The sequence below is a fragment of the Vigna angularis genome, chromosome 6 (genome assembly GCF_016808095.1).
Source record: "Vigna angularis cultivar LongXiaoDou No.4 chromosome 6, ASM1680809v1, whole genome shotgun sequence".
Taxonomy (NCBI): domain Eukaryota; kingdom Viridiplantae; phylum Streptophyta; class Magnoliopsida; order Fabales; family Fabaceae; genus Vigna; species Vigna angularis.
The window spans coordinates 18829033-18848557 of NC_068975.1; the positions used below are offsets into that span (position 1 = coordinate 18829033).

The 19525-nt window shown below is 40.2% G+C and overlaps 1 non-coding gene across 1 annotated transcript; it reads right to left on the minus strand.

Annotated features, from left to right (window-relative positions):
- Positions 1–507: 507 nt before the first annotated feature.
- LOC128197634 (small nucleolar RNA R71) lies at positions 508–610 on the minus strand. The gene has a single exon (XR_008250262.1). It is a non-coding gene; the product is annotated as a small nucleolar RNA R71 (small nucleolar RNA).
- Positions 611–19525: the final 18915 nt, after the last annotated feature.

Below are 19525 nucleotides of genomic sequence, written 5' to 3' on the forward strand. Positions count from 1 at the left end.
ACAACAGTAGAAGAAGGAGACAAAGTAGAGAATCTAGAGAAGCCTCTGCTATTTCTGAAGAAATTTTGAATTTTTCATCTAGTCAAGACAAAGAAGAAATGGAAGATAATCGTACTGGAGAAGGTTCTGGGCAAGGAAGACGTACTCTTGCAGATTATAATACTTTCTCAGGACCTCTGCACTTCAACAGTATTGCAAGACCAGTGGTGAATGCTGCTAACATGGAGATGAAGCCAGCTCTTATTCATCTGGTGCAGAACAATCAATTTCATGGATTATCCCACGAGAATCCATACACTCACTTGGCTACTTTCATGGAGATTTGTAATACAGTGAGGATTCATCAGGTTCCAGATGAAGCAATTCGACTCAGCTTATTTCCATTCTCATTGGCTAGTAATGCAAAAATGTGGCTGAATTCCTTTCCAGAGAATAGTCTGACAGTATGGGATGATGTGGTTGCTAAATTTTTGAATAAGTTTTTCCCTCAGTCCAAAGTCAATAAGGGAAAGCAGGAGATCTCTTCTTTCCAACAAGATGCTGATGAAACTCTAGGTCAAGCATGGGATAGATTCAAAGGCCTACTGAGAAAAACCCCTACTCATGGATTTGATGAGCCTACAATGTTAAATTTGTTTCTTGGAGGGCTGAAATCCCAAACAAAGTTAATGCTAGATGCATCAGCTGGAGGTAGTATCAGATGGAAGACGCCTGAAGAAGCACATGATCTGATTGAAAACATGGCTGCAAATGATAATGAAGTTCAGAGTGAAAGAGCTCAATTTCAACAAAAAGGTGTTCTTCAACTTCAATCTCAAGATGCTTTACTAGCTCAGAACAAGATTATGACTCAGCAACTTGAGACATTAATGAAGAAGTTATCTAAGCTACCTAAAGAACTGCAGAATGTTTCTCAAACTCAACATCAGATGGTTCAAAGTTGTGAATTATGCGGAGGAAATCATAATAGTGGTCAATGTGTAGTGCAAAGCATGTCTCATGAAGAAGTGAATTATATGGGAAATCAAGGTCTTCAGACGAATTATAATCAAGGTCAAAGTTTTAATCAAGCATGGAGACCTCATCCGAGTATGGGACAAGCTGTTCCTTTCAATAGACCACCTCCACAGAACTTTCAGCAACAACCTACTCTGACAGACAGAACTTCAAAACTGGAAGAAACTCTTCAGCAGTTTATGCAGGTATCAATTTCCAACCATAAAAGTACAGAAGCCTCACTTAGGAATTTGGAGATTCAGGTGGGTCAATTAGCTAAGAAGTTGGAAGAAAAACCAGTGAAGGACTTTGGGGCAACCATTGAAGTAAATCCAAAGGAAGACTGCAATGTTATTACTACAAGATCTGGAAGAATGCTGGAAGAAAGAGAGAATGAGAAAAAAGTGAGTGAAGAAAAAGATAAGATGAGTAAACAGGGAGATGAAGAAGAAGAGAAAGAGGATAGAGAAATTGAAAAAGAGAGAGAGGGAGAGAAAAGGAAAGAACAGATGTATGAGAAACCTCTTCCTTATCCAAAGGTTTTCTCTAGAAACGAGAAGGAAAAACAGTTCAGGAGTTTCATTGATATTTTCAAGAAGCTGGAAATCAAGATGCCCTTCTCAGAAGCACTGAAACAAATACCCGCTTACTCGAAATTCATGAAAGATTTGCTCACAAAGAAGAGAAAGTATATTGAGGAAGAAACTATAGAAGTACAGGGCCAATGCAGTGCTATCATTCAGAAGTTGCTTCCACCAAAGTTTAAAGATCCAGGCAGTTTTACAATTCCATGCACCATTGGTAAACTGGCTATTGGGAAAGCGTTAATTGATCTTGGAGCCAGCATCAATCTTATGCCTCTGTCAATGTTTAAGAAGATTGGAGAATTAGAGTTGAAGCCCACACGCATGACTCTACAATTGGCAGACAGATCAATCAAATATCCGCATGGAGTAGTAGAAGATGTGTTGGTAAAGGTAGACAAATTCTTATATCCAGTGGATTTTGTTGTCATGGAGATGGAAGAGGATAAAGAAATTCCTTTGATTTTGGGAAGGCCATTCATGAAGACTGCTCGAGTATTGATTGATGTTGATGATGGAAAGCTTAAATTGAGAGTTGAGAATGAAGAAGTAAATTTTAATGTTTTTGAAGCAATGTCTCACCCAAATGATGAAGATACATGCTTTCAAACTGATGAGCTTGAGGAAGTCTGCATGATGGCACAGAAGACGATGCACATATCATCACCTCTTGAAAGAACTCTTGTTGATGCTTGTGAATTTTTACTTGTAGATGAAGAGAAGTTAATTGATGAATGTATACAGAGTCTAGATGCTTTGAAGGAGATTCCATCTGATGAAAAAGAGATAAAAGAAAAGAAGCTGGACTTGAAGTTGCTACTTTCACATTTGAAGTATGCTTTTCTTGACAAAGATGACAATAAACCTGTGATCATCAGCAATGCTGTATCCACTCTGGAGGGAGAAAAGTTAACTGAATTCTTGAAAGTGGACAAAGGAGTTGTAGGTTGGTCAAATTCTGATCTGAACGGAATAAGTCCTTCTTCTTATTCCATGCATATAATATTCATGAAGGATGATTTCAAACCATTGGTTCAACCACAGAGAGCTTCTTAGTGTCAAGCTAAAGACGTTAAACAAGCGCTCACTGGGAGGCAACCCAGCTTTTCTAACTCTATCTATTTATGTTTTCAGTTATTTTGGTTGTGTGGATTGAATCTGAATCTGTTGGTTGTGTGGATTGATTTATGTTTCTGCAATGATTTGATTGTGAATTGTGTGTTTGAAGTTTGAATTTGAATTTGGAATTCTGTCCATGATAACTGGCATGATTGTGAGATTGTTATTGCAAAATCTGAGTTTTAGAACTTGTGTTATGATTATATATGAGTTGTTCTTGAATCTGATTGATTGTGACCCAGAAGTTGAATATCTGAGTGTACTGAGACAGCTTTGAAAGCAAGTGAGAAGTTGTTATTGCTATGAATTCGATTTTTGCATAATTCTTATTGATACAGATGCATTCTGGTTTAGAAATGAGAAAGGCAGTTTTGTTTGATGAAATTAGCTACTTGGCCAGATGACTACCCATATGTGAATATTCATCCTTTGTTATCCTGTTTGAGCCTTATATATATTTGTTGTGAACCCTGAGCTTCTTACAGAAAAATCTACCTTATCCAACACTCTAGGAGAAGAGAACAAGAAACATATTTGTCAAGATGATAGGTAGAAATTAAGTTTGGGGGAAATCATAATCAGTTGAATCTTAAACTGATAAAAAAAAAGGGGTTATTGTATCATGTAAATATGATAAAGTATCAAAGTTAGAGAAAAATTCAAAAAAAAAATGTGTTATGTGATGAATGAAGAGGTAGTTGATGAATAAAGTTTCAATGTTGTTATGTTCTTGTTCTCCTCTTCTTTAGTGTTGTTTTGTTTCCCTGTAAAACCATGTTTCTTCTAGCCAAGCCAAGTTATAACCTGAGAAAGTCCTTTTGATTTAAATCAGAATGTTTGATGTGTATATGAGATGACTTGCAAAAGTTGATGAAGTAGTTGATAACACTTTGAGCGTGAATTTGAGTGTAAACACTTGCAGGTTGAGGTAAACACTGATTGAGCACATTTGTACTATTCTTTTTCTGGTTGTCTTATCATTTCGGATTCAAGAACTTGTTAATATAGAAGTTATAACATTTGATCTGAATATTTGGAGGTGTAGGTACAATCCTTACTTTCGTGACAAAGATTATGTGATGGAATACTAACTGCTTTGTTGGGTTCGTTTTTCTGTTGATATTGCTTTTCATGAGGACATGAAAAAGTTCAAGTTTGGGGGTGTGATAAGTGCCAAGAATTGCATATCCTAAGCACTTATTTTAATCTCCTTTGATGCATTATGGAGTAAAATCTCATGAAAAGTTGTATAATATGTATATATTGTTGATTTTGTATCAGTTTGAGTGTTTTTGTGTGTTTATTTTGCAGTTAAATAAGGATTGGAGAAGAAAATAAAGAGTCACTATTCACGCGTTGACCGGCACTATTCATCCGTTGACTTTACTGTTCACGCGTTGACTTTACTGTTTGACTCGCCCAGCGAGTTGACTCTGCTCGCCCAGCGAGCCAGCTCGCCCAGCGATCTGGAACAGCTCGCCCAGCGACCGACGCTCGCCCAGCGAGCGTACGTTCGTCGCCCAGCGAAAAATCACTTAAGGTTCTTTCTTTAAAAACGCGATCCAGAGGCTGAAACCAGGCAGTTCTGGAGGGGAGAAGCTAGGGGAGACTCTGCAGCTCGCGTCCATGCTCGTTTTGGGTGCTCCGGAGTGGAATTTCACCACTTTCTACCATCCAATCCATCCTTTATCGCTTCTATGATGTATATGTGTAGCTAGAACTCCATTTCACTGGGGTTGAGAGTACATTTCTGAAACTCTTTGTAATTTCTATATTAATGCGTGATCTTGTATGAATTTTGTGTTCTATCTTTATTATTCATGCCTATGATGAGAATCTGAGCTATTTGAACGGTTAAATCATTGAGAAATGTATGAGACCGCGGACATAGGATAGAACTGCTAAAGGATTTCGAGTCCTAGACATAGGAGGAAATTCTTAGTCATCTGTGACATTGTGATTAAGGCAAATCTGATAACTGAATTATCTAAGAGATTAGGATTTAGTTTGAATGATTCTGAACGGTCATCTGAGAGATCAGGACTGCATGCGCCTAGGATGTTGATGCTAAATTTTGAGGAATTGTGTTAGTAGAAAAATTACTTGAGTGATGAACTTGAAAATCAACCCCAGTGAACTTTAATTCATCTGTTTTTACCACTTTAATTTCATCTGCATGCTAAAATTCATCTGTGTTATTAAATTACGTAAAATTTAATCGCTAAATTAGTAAACTTTAATCAATCTGTGAATCAAAACAAATCTCTTGGGAAACGATATTCGGACTTACTGATTTATTACTTGTACGATTCGGTACACTTGCCGAGGTCTCAACAAAGCTCCCTTGGACGTGCTGGAATGGTGCTGTGCTGCTGGACGGGTGGAGCTGCTGTGTTGGCTTCTTGTTGCTGGCTTCCGTGGTGGCTGTTATACCGTGAAGCTTCTTTGCTGGAAGCAACAACCCGCTGGATGAAGCTGTGTGAAGGCTGGCCGTGAAATGTTTATGGCCGTGTTCTTCTCTGGGTTGTGGACGTGGTTGTGTTGGCCTCCCATGGCTGCAACCTCGCTGCACTTGCTGGACTCCACTTCAACAACATGTGTGCATCTTCTCTTCAAGCTACTGGATACCTTGTTGCTATCCACCTGCTTTCTCTTCTCCCAGCTGGACCGTCTCCATGCTCATCTTCTTTAAGTATGGCTGCTGGATCTTCTTGCTGGGTGCATGAAGATGTTGGACGTTGCTGCCCACTAGCCATGCCGTGACAGCAACTCCAAACTGCTGGAGCGTTGGACGGTGTTCTCTCCAAACCGTGAATGAAGCTCTCCAATTGTGTGTTATTTCCTTCCAGCTGGTGTGGGTCGTAGCTCCTCATTACGCGAGCTCTTCTCCAGACGTAACAACAGCCCCCACTTCATCAAAATATTATCCCCTCTCCTAGTGGAGGCCCCCACTTTTATCCCATTTGTTTGCTGCCACATTTTGGATGTAACCGTACACTCACAATCAAATGCTCGTCATGAGTTTTGCCAAGCAAACTAAATGCCAAAAAAATGAAACCGTGAGTGGAGAATGTGGAGAATAAAATCGAGTGTGGCCCCTTTGATTCCAACGCCTGTAATGTTTTGGTGTGTAGTAGAAACACATAGGGATAAAAATCTGCATATATTAAGTGAATGGACCATGAGCTTTCATCCAAGTGGTGGCTCCCACTTTTAATTGCTATGCCGTGACCTCCACAAAATGTCAATTCCATATTACATTTTGCAATTTTCCCGAGAGCTATTCAAGGGTCACATACCACTTTTATTTTTGATTAATTTGCACACTAATTCTCTCCAATGTGCTGCATGTTACTTCCCATTGAGTCACCATTTCAGCCGCTAGGAATGAGATCAACCTGCATCACCAACAATAAATTATCGTGCACTTCCAATTCAAAATGATTTAACACTTTTCTCTAATTTTATTCAAAGAATATATCCCTGGTTCATCTGGATGTCTCAAAGTATTGTCCAATAATTTTCCTTACAATTACTAATGCAAATAATTAACCCAAATAATTCAAATTAGTTAAAATAAGAATTTTTGGTCAAATTAAATACAATTAAGAAATATAGGAAAATACTGGACATTTAAGCATAATTCCCTAATTAATTCTAGTACAATAAACTAAGTGTAGTGAAGAAAATAATGATTCATCACATGGTTATAATGGGCTTTCGTCGTGCATCAACAATCACACTATTAAAACCTTCACTCATGTTATTGTTTAGTGTATCACAAAGTGCTCGACCTGTAAATCTAGATCTAGACCAATACCTGTTATAAGGAATAAAAATTATGTTTATATCCGCTCTATATGTCATCAATGTATTGTTAAGGAACAAAGAATACCTTGGCGGGATAGCAATTAGGTATTTGTAAGCCTATTCATTCACTTCCTTTATATTTAGCATTTCTCTCTCCCAAGCTTGGGGGTATGTACTTGCAACAACCTTTCACATCAAATTCTTCAAGTTTTGCCCAGAAAACTTTTTTCTGAAATTTGCATATAAGTGTCGCATGCAAAATCTGTGCTCTGCCCCAGGTAAAAGTTTAGACATAGCTGGCAGTAAACCTTGTAAAAAGGGACCAAATTGAACATTTTAAACAAAAATGGGGACTAATTTTGATATCACTAATACAATTAATCTTAGGAAACAAAACAAAAAAATATAAGAAATACATTTACCTTTTGTTGATTAGACATAAAAGTGCATGAAGTGCATACTTCAGCACCCCAAGGTCTTCTATCAACAACTCCAAAAACCATGTCCAACTATCTTTGTTCTCTACTTCCACAATTGCATATGTCAAAAGTAACATCTGGTCATTAGGATCTCTACCAATAGCTGTTAATAACTCTCCCTTATACTTTCCTTTCAAAAAACATCCATCCAAACCAATAAATGGCCTACAAGAGAGGAAGCTAACCTTGCAAGCTTTCAAACAAACGTAGTATAAGAAATACATTTACCTTTTGTCTCACCATTGGCACTATCCACTTTAACTTTTACTGTTGATCCAGGGTTACATCTCAATAATTCATGTGCATAGTCATATATTCTTTTGAACTGATTTTTAAAACTACCTTCAACTTTGCAAGATGCAATTATCTTTGCCCTATGAGCTTTAGAAATTGTGACATTAGTATTCCATTTCCTCAAAGCTTTTGAGCGTATTTCATTTATCTTAAAATTCGGATTTTCATGTAGTGAATTATCTAATGTCTCACTCAACCACTTAGCATTCATCGTTTTAATGTTGAATTGCCTACTGCAAGTATGATTATCCAATATTTTTCTAAATTACCATGTCCTACATCCTTCCAAATACCCACAGTAATGTTAGCAAAATGATGAAGATAAAGTTTTGATGATGTCCAAATCAAGTCAAGAAATCAAGATTCAAGATGTTATGAAGACTTGTATTGTTATGGAAAGCTTTTGTAATAATTGTAGCTTAGTGTCAAGGACTTAGATTAGAAAAAGAAAAGTGTTTTGTAAAATACTGTAGCACATTACTGTAGTAATGTACTGTAGCAAAACACTGTAGCAAACCTGAAAAACCAAATTGCCTATGGATTAATCGATTAATCCTGAGATTAATCAATTAAAACAGTCCGTTGGGGGTTTTCAGAGTTGAAGACTAGCCGTTGCACTGGAATAATCGATTAAAGCCTAAAATAATCGATTAGTTAATCGATTAAACCCTAGAATAATCGATTAACACTAGCCGTTGGGGGTTTCAAATTTGAAAAACTAGCCGTTGTACTCAGTTTAATCGATTAATACTTGGTTTAATCGATTAAAACAGTCAGATGGCTCATTTTCGAAGAATGGAAGAGCCTTTGGATGAGTCTATAAATAGACTCTCATTTCCTCTCAAGAAAAAGAACCAGAGACACAGAAACTCTTCCCTTGTGCTCAAAATACTCAGAAATTCTTGAGACTTGTGTGTTCTTGTTCGGCTTGTGAAACTCTTGTCTGTGGAGCTGGTGAAGTGCTGCTACGGTGATAGAGGAAATAGCCGGTTCATCCTTGGTGTGTCTAAGGAGGTGTTCGGAAGAGAATCATCCTTCGTAAAGTATTCGGAGGAGGTGTTCATCCTTCGTAAAGACTCAAAGGAGGTGTAGTTTCATCTCTTGTGGTATCAAGAGAGGTGTTTTCTAAACTCTTACAAATTGTTTATTTGTGATTGTAATTTGTAATTGTTTTGTGTTAGTGAACTGTTTATCTTGTTTGAGATAAACGATTGGACGTAGGATTGGTAAGATCTGAACCAAGATAAAATCATCTGTGCAAATTTCTCTCAACCTTACTCTTGCTTTATTTGTCTTTATTAATTGCTAAGTAAGTTTATTTGAGTAGAAATTAAAAGGCACAAGTTAGTATTAAAAACCCTCTTGGTTTGTTATTCCACGCTAACCATTCCGCTGCAGCCGCTTCTGACAAGTAAGCCATCCTGGACAACTTTCTTGGGCACCCAAACATCTCACTCGTACCCTTCTGTTATGATTCTTAATAAACTTCAAATTCCTCCCACCATGGACTGCATAACTTCTAACGCAATCCATAAACTCATTTTTATTCCTAAACTTTGTTCCCACTTCCCACTTGTATTCAGACATACTCTTTTGCATAACAAATGTCCCAAATGGACAACAACTTTGCCTTTTATCACCTGCACCCTCACTTCCACTTTCTTTCGGAGTGGCCAAAAAATCTAAGTCTCACTCATTATCATACAACCCCTTGTCATATGGGTTTTTCTGGCTATGTGCAATATCATCTGCATCCTCACTTTCAATTTCTTCATTTTCATTAACTTTCACTGATACAGCCCCTTCTATATCGTCCAAAAGTACTTCATCAACATTTATATCAACATCCACTAGTCCTTCATCCACTAGTCCTTCATCCCCTTCTCCTTCATCAACATCCCGTTGTCCTTCATGGCCTTGTCCTTCATCACCATGCACCTCCCCTACATCATCAGACACACTTGAAGTAAAATCTTCAACGTGTACTTCTTCCTCCACATGCACGTGTTGTTCCTCCATGTCATCTGCCTCTTTTTCTTCCTCCCTCTACACCTATTGTTCATCCTCCACCTCTACTTCTTCCTCCTCTCCCTACACTTCATCATTCAAACCATGCACCTCCACTTCATCATCCAAACCGTACACCTCCACTTCATCCAAACCCTTCACTTCATCCAAACCCTGCACCTCCACTTCATCCACACCCTGCACCTCCACTTCATCTCCATCCCCACCTACATGGCTATCTTCTCCACTATCTAAACTTCCATGACAGAGCAAAAGAACTTGTTCACTTACTTCATTTTCAACCACTTCTGGCTCATCATCCACACCGTGGACCACAAACAAGTGAACTTCCCCAAAATACTTAGCAGCGTTTACCATGTTCATTGCACCTCTTTCCTCAACCAACTTATGCAGAATATTTTCAACGCAATAAAATATGTCAGTTACTTTAATATACCTCAATTCCTTAATAGCATCTACCACTTCGAAATAACTCCATTTGTTAGGGTCCACACTCCAATATGTCATTTCCCCACCAACATATTCAAAAGGAATATCATTTAGTAGGGTCCCACTATGGTGGACCACAACATTAAACCTCTCTTCAGAAATCCCAAACGCAAGCCTACAAAATGAGCTTTATGGGCATGGGACCAATATATAAACGCTAAAAGTAACTGCTAACAGGTATGGGAAACCAAAACCAAAGACAAAAAAGCAACAATGACCTTCACACAACCAATTATAATACGTTACACAACAATGCCCTAAACAATTTACATAAATGTTAAAAAAATTCTAACTTTTCCAAAATCTAACACTCACAAACCAAACATTTTCAAGGTTTTACAATGTTGAACAAAAATGTTAGATACAAATGCCACAAAGCAAAGATTACGAACGCAAACCTGATTTTCCCAAAGATGAATGCTTCCAATTCGAACAACATGTCACCGGTGTTCTCTCCCAAACCTGTTTTCCCAATCTCGTAGATTTCCCTCCCAAACCACGATCAAAACTTCAAAACTAAATACCTTTAATTTATTTTTCAAAAGAATAACCTTAATAAAAGAAATAGAATTTCAAAAATAATAAATCCAACTCACAACGCCACAAAGGACTCCACGTAAGCCAATACATGACATTTCACTCTGTAATTCCACATCGACATCTTGCCGTTAACGATTGAAACAACGTTTGCAAAAAGGACTAAATTAAACACAAATTACATTCTTTAGGACTACATTAAACAAAGGTTTAATGTCTTTGTAAGTCCTTATTTTGGTCCGGAATCTCATTTAAGTCCCCTTTCTTTTTGTCGTCTCAATTGGGTCCTCATTTTTGTAAAATTGGAGCAATTAAAGCCCTGCCGTCAAATTGGACAAACGATCGTTTAATTGTGCGTTACATGGCATGGACAGTGTTTTCACTAATCACACGTGGAATTAAAAAAGAGTTTTGTATTAAAAATTTGGATTGAATCAGATTTAGGGAAGGGCAAAGTGGAGAAAATGTAAAAAAAATTTAAGTGCAGCCCCAGGGTCGCGTAAGGGAAAACTCTTTCCCATCTCTTCTCTGTTCCAGTTAAAAGCAAAACTCCAGAAGCTTGAAGCTTCTTCCCTTTCTCCTTTGACGCAAATAGACTTGATGGAATCCTGCTTGATGTACTTCTCCTTTTGTATTTTTACTTTTTATAGTTTAGCTCTTAAGGAGCATGGTTTACTATAAATACCCAGCTCCTCTATTGTATTAGGGACTTTTGAAATTAATGAGAATTGAGTTTTCTGAAACCAGAAACAATTCTCTTTTGAGAGTCAAGGCTAGAGAGTCCAAGGACTCCCTCTAGCCACCTTCCAAGCACCTTTCTCACTCTCATATTCCATTTTCCACGGTGCTGCCTCTCCTCCACGCTGCCTCTCCTCCACTGCCACATCTGGCACGCGTCAGCTACTGTCAACACTCAATTTCGTCCGGGTTGTTTAAATAAAATTTATTTTCACCAACAAAGGGAATAAATATATAAAATACAAAAAAAAAGGGGTATATAATAACAAAAATTAGAAAAAAAAATAAAAAAAATAATAATAAATAATAAAAAAGGGGGATCAGACGTTCGTCCTCTATGAGGCCGTTCGTCCAAACAGTTGCTGTGGGCGCTCGTCCGAATAGTGAGCGTTCGTCCTTCCCCTTTGTTGCTGTGGCCGCTCGTCCAAACAGTGAGCGTTCGTCCTTCCTCACTGTTTCGGCCAGATGTTCACTAGTCGACCGTTCAGCCACTCGGTCTTAGAAGACGTTCGTCCTCCTTTGGACGTTCGTCCATTATCATTGACGTTCGACTCTTTCACTATTCGGCCGTTCGACCATGTGTTAATTTAGGACGTTCGTCCTCAGTTTCGACCGTTCGGCCTTTTGTTCATTTTGGACGTTCGTCATTTGGTCTCTACTGTTTGAACGTTCGTTCTTAATGTGGTTTTGTTCTCAGTTTAGCGAGCGTCCCAGCCGAGCGTTCGGTCTGTTTGAGATGTCGAGCGTTCGGGTTTTGATTGTGAGCGTTCGGTTTTCTTTGGTCGACCTTGTGAACGTTCGTTCTTTGTTACTGTTTGCGTTCGGCCTGACCTCGTGAGCATTTGGTTTGAGCGTTCGTTCATTTAATATGAACGGACGTTCGTGTTCTGTTTGACCGAGCGTCCAAATAGTGGCTGCGTTTTAATTTTGTCTGAGCTTTCCAGCTGCAGCTGTCTGCCATTAACGTCTGAAAAAAAAAAAAACACTCAGAGTATGGGTCTTTGGAAATTAAAAAGAGGAGAATCAATCTGCTGAAGGCCATCTGAGTTGGTCTCCCACGAACTTCAATCTGGCATCTCTGTACAGATTCCAGATGGCATCTGTAAAGCCTGCAACGTCCAGCAGCTCTATCTTCATCCAGCAATCACCAAGAGGAAGAGAAAATATCACGGCCTTCACATGCAAAATGATGACCAGCGTTTCATCATGGCTGGGAGAAGCACACCACAGCAGAGGCACTCACGCTGGAATGGTGCTGCACTGTATTGAATAGGCTGTCCCATGCACTCACTAAATCAAGCACATGGAAGAGACAAAATCAGCAAGCAGCACATGATTTCTCTCTTTTAAAATTTAGTGCAATATGACATGGAGAGCATTACTGGAGTTGAAGAAGAAGAGGAGATTAGGTGAGCAGACACGACTGGAAGCATGGGGAGCAACACGCTGGCAGCGTCATGGGCAACTCCATATTCACGGCTTCGCTGGAAGGGAAGCACACCAGCACGACTGAGCAATGATTGGAAGCACATGGTCATGCGGCCACTCTGAAAAATCACTTACAGTATGGGTCTCTGGAAATTAAAAAGAAGCAGAGAATATTCCTGGCTAACACTTCCACTTGTCTTCCACGTGCGCCCACATGGAACCTCTGCTGATTCCGTCTGCCATCTGAAACGCATGCAACACCTGGGGCTTCCACTTACCTTCAGAATGGTTACCTTATTCGAAAAAAAAGAGAAATCTCCAGAAGGTCACCTCGGCATATCCATCTTGAACACCCATACCTTAGATACAGCCCACACTCTGGACCCCTCTGGAATAATCTTCAGGGACCTGGGGAAACTGCCTGGACCGGATCTTCATTTTTCAAGAACCCAGACTCCACTGACCCGGGGAGGATCATCATTCGCATACAGCCCAGATCATCACCACCCCTGCATATCCATCTCGAACAGCCACTGTCACATCCACCCTAAAACACCTCATAACTACACCACCATCACCACCACGAGTCCCCACCGTATCCAACTCCACTATCTCCACTTCTCATCATCACTCACCTTTGTCTCCCACTCACCTTCAACTCCCATGGCCATCAACCTAAAAACTCCATTGCCTGCAACCATCATGCAGAGGCATTGACCACATTACTGAACACCATGGCCTTCACCTCACCACCGCAAGCCACCGTGAAGCTTCTATCACGCACCACCACGTTAAAACTCTGCATGCAGTAGTCTCCATCACAGCCTCATCCACCGCCACACAAACTCACCATTTCCTCCTCTTCATTTTTTTTTATTATCACCAACACCCACCACCAGCCCACCATATTCATCCCTACCCTTCGGCCATCACTTTCATCTCCAACATTGTTCCACCACTGGACCTATAATTAACCCTTATACATTATCATCTCCATCCATATTCACCCATTGTCACAGCCAACCTCAAACGCCTCGTAACTACACGACCATTACTCACTACGCCGATCATCCTCACCAAACCAAACTCAACCTCCAGCATCATCATCTTCATCCATCAGATCCAACACCCATAGCCAACCTCATCACCTTCATTTCCAATACCCCTCACGACCATCTTTCTTCATCCTTATACCATTTCATGGCAGCATCTTAATCTTCATCCATTTCCAATCACCAACACCCACAACCAGCCCTCCTTTTTCATCCTCATTTCCAGTAACTATTCTCACCCAGTCATCACTTTCACGGCCTGCGCCCATCACCATATCCAACATCTTAACCTCACAGCCAACGTCCACATCTTCATTCACCAGAGAGAGGAAACCACTAGAGAGGCTACGGGAAGGAGAATGCCATAGAAAGAGGAAGGAACCGAAGTGGAAAGGAGGGACCCGAAGCGAGTAACTCTGAGTGTTGCGAAGAAGCCGCAAACGGAGAGAAGGAAGAAAGGAAGATTACAGGGAGGGCAAAGAGAAAGCTACTGGAAAGAGCAAGGGCATTTGAAGGAGGCTACGGAGAGCGGAAGAAATTAAAGGAAGCTTCAAGAGGTGTGTGTTTAAATTGCGAATTGTATTCATTGTTGAAATGCATCTCTGAGGTACGTAAAACTATTTAGCTATGATATGGGACTGCACGTCAAAGATTATCTCGTATGTTGATTGTGAATTATAATGTTGCACTGAGTTCATATTATCTTTCCCATGCCCATTATTCAATCTGAATTTCGAAGATTCATGCATAATCCACCAATTCATGGTTTCATCTTTCTATCAATCAACCATATCCATACTCATGCATCCGACAACCCTTAACACAAACCAAATCACCCAGCCACCTTACGCCATTATCACTGAGACCACTGGTTCATTACCGTTACCTCCCACCATACACCAACCGGGAAACCTGATACATCCGGCAATCCTTCAATCACCACCTCTGACCACCACCAGGAATCCATCTTTGAGTCACAGCCGCACTATCACCTTGCTTCACTACTCCCAGCTAAACTTCTCTTCCTCTCAAATCGCACCCCCATCTTCATCATATTCCCATCTAACCCAACACTACAGTGGCAGTCACTGTAAGCCACCATCGAAACTACTTTCGTCACTGTGACCTGCCGCAACAGCACCTCCACAACCAATGTAACGGTCACCATCCCAAGCTCTTCTCCATCTTCATTGCATCATCCTCAGCCGTTTTGGTTGCCGAGGACCTCTATTCTTCTCCCCATTTTCACTGGTCATCATCAACCTCCCAACACCTTCGCGAGCCACCCATCTCCTCCACCACCGAACACTCTCATGCTTCCTTAAGCACCAAAACTCGCAACCAAACCCATACCATCCGTGAAACTCCTTATCACCATCTTTCCTCCTAGCCAATATCATCATCTTCACCGTCACCTCTCACTAACAACACAACCTTATTTCCATCTTCAACCTCACTGCCATCATTTTTCAGCCGCCACTGTCATTCAGGTCACCGCCGCACTATCACCTTGCCTCACTACTCCCAGCCAATATACTCTCCAACCCCTCTGCTCCTCTCATCCGGAACCATTCCAACCATTTCTTTTTCACAACTCACTCACCGCTTCCATTACATCTTCCCATCACCATCCTTATTCTCTCGAAATATCATCATCTTCACATCATCTTCATCTTGCTGTTCATTCATCTGGAACATCTGGTGACCACGGATAGAGGAAGGCACTGGCTCTCCCGCGACGCCCTTCCAGCCACCTTTTCCTTCCACTACCACTTTTCACATGACCAGGGAACCAAGCTTTCAAGCCTCCCTTCATCTTCAACGTTCAAGGCTACTAGAAACACACATCATATCCAGCATCCATCTCTTCATCCATACGACCACTGCTGCTAGTAACTGCCCATCCTCTATATTCACTCACTACCATAGCCATCTTGACACGGCCAAATACCCATCCTCCATATTCACACTCGCGGTCCATAAATAAACGCACGTTATTTGGCCTTTATCGAGCGTGCGTCACCATTTTCTCTCATCTTCACGAACGAACGCTCGTCCATAACGAGCGTTCGTCGTCAATTTCCCACATCTTCCCAACGAACGCTCACCCATAACGAGCGTTCGTCACCAATTTCCCTCATCTTCACAACGAACGCTCGCCCATAACGAGCGTTCGTCATCATTTTTCTCATCTTCCCAGCGAACGCTCGTCAAAACGAGCGTTCCTCATCAATTTGCCACATCTTCCCAACGAACGCTCGTCCATAACGAGCGTTCGTCATACAGCCTCATGTTCTCAACGTTCGTTCGTCATCTTCAAAATGAACGCTCATCATTAAGCCTCCTTTCCCAGCGTCCGCCCGTTATCTCCACCAGCGAACGCTCATTATACAGACTCCCTTTCTCAACATACAACGTCAACCTTCCCCACGAGCGTTCGTCTTCTCAACAGACGCTCGTCCACAATGGATCTCCTACCTTCCCCACGAGCGTTCGTCTTCTCAATAGACGTTCGTCCCCATTGGAACGTCAGCCTTCCCCCACGAGCGCTCGTCTTCCCAATGGACGTTCGTCCTCAGCGGATCCTTTTTTATGAACGTTCGTCTTCCCTAACGAACATTCGTCCTTGTACAGTAACCATCACCCCTTTATTTTATTTATGTATAGTAACTTGTTTATGTTGTTTTTGTATAAAAAAAATTATTATAAAAACTGTAAATAATAAATATATATAAAACGTTAAAAAAACATTTAATGTAATAAATCGGTATGAGTACTCGTGCGATCGTACGCATCAGCCTAGTACTTATTGCCCAAATATAAATAAATAAAAAGCCGTGTGAGTGCTCGTGCGATCGTACGCATCAGCCTAGTACTCATTACGCAAAACAATAAAAGAGAAAGCCGTGTGAGTGCTCGTGCGATCGTACGCATCAGCCTAGTACTCATTACGCAAAACAACAAAAGAGAAAGCCGTGTGAGTGCTCGTGCGATCGTACGCATCAGCCTAGTACTCATTACGCAAAACAATAAAAGAGAAAGCCGTGTGAGTGCTCGTGCGATCGTACGCATCAGCCTAGTACTCATTACGCAAAACAATAAAGGAAAAAGCCGTGTGGGTGCTCGTGCGATCGTACGCATCAGCCTAGTACTCATTACGCAAAACAATAAAGGAAAAAGCCGTGTGGGTGCTCGTGCGATCGTACGCATCAGCCTAGTACTCATTACGCAAAAAATATAAATATCACAACAAAAATACCAAAAAAATATAAAATCTTCAAAAAACCAAAAACATCAGCATTTTCAAACAACAAACAATATCGCCTTGCCAGAACTACGTGATCCTTGATTCTCCACCAAAAGTGGAGATACGTAGGAGCAAGGCCAGTCCTTGTCAGGCTCACTCTCCCAAAAATCCAAATCATTTTCCAAACAATTTTCCAAACAATGTTCAAGCAAATTTTCTCAAGCAGTTTCTAAAAGAACTACGTAACCCTGATTTCTCACATGAGAATACGTAGGAGCAAGGTCAATCCTTGTCGGGCCCCAAAAAGCTAAAAAATATTGTTTGTTTCTTTAGAGTTTTATTTCAAGGGAATGTTAAACACTTTGAAAACCACATCCACATTCGCACATTTAGTTAAAGGTACTGCCTTAGGGCAGGCGTTGTAGGGTGCTGATACCTTCCCTACACGTAACCGACTCCCGAACCAAGAATCTGGTTCAATTTGACCATGCCTTATCATTTTATGGTTTTTCCGTAGTTTTCCAGAATAAACTATGGTGGCGACTCCAAAATCTCTTTTCAATATTTAACCTTTTTTTTATTGGATCGTCGTCCCGTCGCGATTCCGGTTGCGACAGCTACCAGTACATCTTTCTCTCAAATCCGCATCATCAACATCCACGTCTTCATTATCCTGAGGCTTCATTTCGCTCAAGCCTCTTCTCGCTTCTCCACACTCCCAATCAGGTTATCCTCTTCACAGATCTACATATTCACCTTCTTCTTCATCACAGAACCACATCTTCATTCTTCTTTTTCAATCTCCAGCCACACATTAGGGTTTCTTCCTTCTTAGACCATTTTCCTCCATTTTGCCGATTGAAACCCTCCTTTACTTCGATCTAACCCTTTTCCACATTCAATCTTCATTTTGAACCGATTAATCGGTTCATTTTGGTTTTCCCCTTTTCTAGGGTTCCATCGGTCAGTCTAGAGTTTGGTCCGATTAGAGCTCGACTGTAGTTTTCCTTCGAGTCAATCTTCGATCTCGTGTTATCGTCATCATTTTGTCATTTTCCGCTGCGTTCATCTCTCTAGAGGAAGCTTCGAGGAGTCCGCGTCACGTCTTCGGTCTCTCCTCGGGCATTCGTCCATCAAGACTCAACGTTGGGGGAGAGAATATTCTGCATTTTCGAGCACAGGCAGAGACCTTGTGGAGGGGCAGCGGAGGCGCGACGATAACAAATCGATGGAGCACCAAGGTCGCGGCGACTGCATGAGGACGTTGGTCGGTTCGCTTCGTGGTGCAAGGAGGGAGGGTTCGTTTTGGCATCTCAATGGTCGTTCTCGTGGATGGTGCGGATCACGTTCTTGGTTGAGTTTCAGATTAGGGTATTTTTTTTTAAAATTGAAATTAGGGATTTGATTCATCTGTTTTCTCTGCAGATTGATTTATTTGGGAATTAGATTAATCTAGGAAAGGTCAGGACTTGGGATTGAACCAAGTGGCTTATGATGAGTTAACCATGCCATCGTCTGTATGTTCTTGTACTGGTGTCCTGAAGCAGTGTTACGAGAATTCCATTCATCTGTAATTAGTGGATTATTTGATGATCTTCCACATCATTGCAGCATTTGTGGCTTTTTAGACTTAGATGGTAAGACTTGATTTCATGCAAATTTCTTATCAGATAACTTGATTTCAAGTGTCCTTGAGATGGTAAGACTTATTACTTGATATTCGTGGACAGAAACGGGGTTTTGTTTAAGTTCAATGTAACACACCTTTCACTCACAGCATGATGATGGAACATCAGAAAAGCTTGGATGAGGGAGATAAATGCTCCAGAGATTAATTAACAATATAAAAACCAGAACTTTAACGAATGAGTTTTCCCACTTTACCCTTTCCTAAATCTGATTCAATCCAAATTTTTAATACAAAACTCTTTTTTAATTCCACGTGTGATTAGTGAAAACATTGTTCATGCCACGTAACGCACAATTAAACGGCCGTTTGTCCAATTTAACGGCAGGCCTTTAATTGCTCCAATTTTACAAAAATAAGGACCCAATTGAGACGGCAAAAAGAAAGGGGACTTAAATGAGATTCCGGACCAAAATAAGGACCTACAGAGACATTAAACCTTAAACAAAAAAAAATCGGACCATTTCGAACGTTCCCAACCAAAATTTGAACCAAAAAAGTTATTAAACCAACATTTAGAGTGTGATTTTTAGAGGCGTGAACATCATCAAAGAGTTTTGTCTCTTTCTAAACAAAGGTTTTTTTCTATTCACATTACCAGAAATCAAATACCTTGTAACATGATTAAGAAAGTCAACTATCTATCAATGACCCTGAATCTCGTTGATAGACTGTAAGAACTAATAATCCATATATTGTGTGTCTTACCAAGACCTTAAGCATGAATTTACAAACAAGTGATAAGATATTAGCAGTGGCTTAAGAGCTTTTGTTGGTCAAAATGAAATTCTTTGTCCCTTAGAAAAGAGAGATCTTTTGATAAAAAAATCTCAGAAACTCAAGTAAAGTAAAAAAGTTTAAGATCTTTATGAATACAATAAGTACGAATGATTATTAAGTGAATCTTTTTTTAGAAATACTAGTTATATTTATAGAATTAACATAGCTATGGACCTATATTCTCATAGGAATAATACTTATCTCAAGTATATAATAACATAATGATACTTTATTATAAATAATAATCATAATATCAA